This window comes from Lissotriton vulgaris, unplaced genomic scaffold (assembly GCF_964263255.1).
Source record: "Lissotriton vulgaris unplaced genomic scaffold, aLisVul1.2 SCAFFOLD_2825, whole genome shotgun sequence".
NCBI lineage: Eukaryota > Metazoa > Chordata > Amphibia > Caudata > Salamandridae > Lissotriton > Lissotriton vulgaris.
The window spans coordinates 228840-231554 of record NW_028246229.1 but is presented as its reverse complement, the minus strand read 5'-3'; positions in this window follow the sequence as shown (position 1 = coordinate 231554).

Below are 2715 nucleotides of genomic sequence, written 5' to 3'. Positions count from 1 at the left end.
ATTTTGGTGTCAACCGTGCGCTTGTCAGCGTCCGATATCGTGGGCAGCGTCAGCGAATCGAGGAAGCAATCCACGCATGATGGAGCGTAGCGGGTTGGGGCCTCGTATACCTGTGCGTAATGGCGTTGGAACGCCAGGAGAATCTCGGCCTGGGATCGCACCAATATGCCTTCCGGATTGATAATATCCGTAATCGGCTTGGTCTCGGCGTCCTGTCGTGCCATCCAGGCAAGCAGTGCCCCCGTTTTGTCCCGCTCTTTGTGTACTCTGGAGGCATAGGCGCGAAAATTATACTTCCGGAGATCGGCGCAAGCAGCCTGGTATATCGACTTCGCCTCGGCCGTGAGCGCAACGCTCTCTTCCGAGTCATCGGTTTGTTTCGTAAGCGTAGCCAGACGCCGTTCCGACGTGAGGAGCGTCTGTTCTAGTGTGCGACGAACCCCTGCAATTTGTTGTATGCATTCCCCCCGCGCCACCACTTTGAATGCATCCCATTCCATTAACGCCGATGATGTCGTACCCGCGTTGTGTAGGAAGTAATCCTGGATACTGGTTTTGTGTGTGTCTCTGAAGACTTGGTCTGACAAGCAGTCCTTAGGGAGGCGCCAGGTGGGGACCGGCGGGCGTGGGGGCGCCAGGTCAGGCGTAAGATGTGGGCATCGTGGTCCGAGAGGATCCGACCCAGATAGTCCGAGGACGTGACCCGTGGGAGGATATGTGCCGAGCATAAGAACCTGTCCAAACGGACCCGGAGGTTGTGTGGAATCGAGTGGAACGAATAGACACGGGCCAGCGGGTGTAAGTGTCGCCACGCGTCGGTGAGTGCCCAGTGTGTGGTCCAGGCCCTGAAGAATTCCGCCTGTCGGGGGGTTGGGGAGCCTGTGGGAGGGGGGTGTGATCTGTCTAGAGTGGGGTTCAGCGTGCAATTGTAATCACCTCCCAAAATCCATGGAATGGTAGCGAATTGGGCCAGGACTACTGTGAGGTGATCCCAGAATTTATCTTGTTCGGTGTTAGGGGCGTAAATGCTGCCCAGGAGGACCCCTTGCCCGTCTAAGATTCCCTCTAACAATGCGTATCTGCCCTCCCTGTCAACCACCCGTCTAAGTGTCCGAAAAGGGGTGCCTGGCCGAACCCACACTAAGGCGCCACGAGCGAATGCTGAGTAGGTCGTGGCGCAAAAGGTCCCCCGCCATTTGGCCTGTAATCGGGCCAGCTCGGTAGCGTTGGTGTGTGTCTCTTGTAACAGTGCTATGCAAGCTGACATGCGTTTAATGTAAGAGTAGACGGAATAGCGTTTGCTAGGTGTGTGGAGGCCCCGTACGTTCAGCGTGAGGACGTTAACATCTGACCGTGGAGTCGCCATTGCTGTGGTTTCGTGCTTGCGAGTGGGGAACCCTTGTACCTCCCAAGGACCGTGTGGGCCTGTGTCTCGTATGTGCTCCTGCGCGCCATGCTGCCATATGTGTGGGGGAGGGTCTAACGGGGGCTACAACGTGTAGAACCAAAAGTGGGGAACAGTCCCAATGCCGGGGATATATCACCGGAGGTGGCATATCCAAACTAGTGTCCCACTAGGGGAGAAATATAACAAAATTCTGTGGGGGTGGTAGCGTGCGTTACTGCTGGGCTGTTCGCAGATCGGGCTGTTGTAGGAAAAATGGCATTCGCGCGTGTGTCTGTACAGCCAACTAACTATGCCTCTTCGGCGCGCAGTCTACGCATAGCGTGATCAATAGCCAAAAGGAAAGAGGATACAGCAATTGTCCAATTGTTCACCCTGAAGAGGTGCCTGGTTGACCTGCATGGGTGGTGTCCGTGGTGTGCACCGCAAGGAGGGGAGATGAAATCGGCCCAAATCCTGACATTGTGCCATCACTGTCCCGGTCCTTCTCGGGGGTGAACAGGTGTGGTTGGTGTTCCAGGTCCGAAGCTGGAGGAGAAGTGTGTAGCTCAGTCACTGCCCGTAGGGCGTCCCGTCGTTCTTGCATAATTTGCGTGAGATCGGGTGAGCCCGAGGGTGAGGATGCTTGACTCTTGGAGTTGTCTGTTCGGGTGCGATTCACGCCTCGCCTTCTAGAACGTCGTGAGTCATTGTTTTGTCTCCGCTGGGGACCGGGCTTAGGGATCAACGGACAGTGGAATTCCGCCCAGTCCTGTGCTTCCTCCGCCGTGGTGAAAAATATGGATTTCCCGTTATGAAGCACCTTGAGGCGGGCCGGGAACAGTAGGGAGTACTGAAGACCATTTTCACGGAGACGCCTCTTAACTTCCAGATAGGTCGTGCGCTGCTGTTGTACCTCGCGGGCGTAGTCTGGGAACACCATGACCTGCTGGTCTTCCACTTGCAAGGGGCCCGCCATCCGGGCCACGCGGAGCACCGCGTCTCGGTCTCGGAAATGCAGGAACTTGGCCAGCATAGGGGGTGGGGGCAGGCCCGGTTTGGGTTTCCGGGCTGGGACCCTATGTGCCCTTTCGATGGAGAAGAAAGCTGACCGCTCCGATTCGGGGGTAAACGACCTGGTCCATGATTCCATATAGGTCAGCGGGTCCGAGTTCTCGATACCCTCCGGCAGACCCAGGACGCGGATGTTGCAACGTCTTGAGCGCCCTTCCAAATCAATAGTGCGCTCCTCGAGGGCCGCCACTCGGCGCATGACTTCCTTCATGTCTGCTTCTTGCGTCTTCACCGTGGGCTGAAGCGCCGCCACGTTT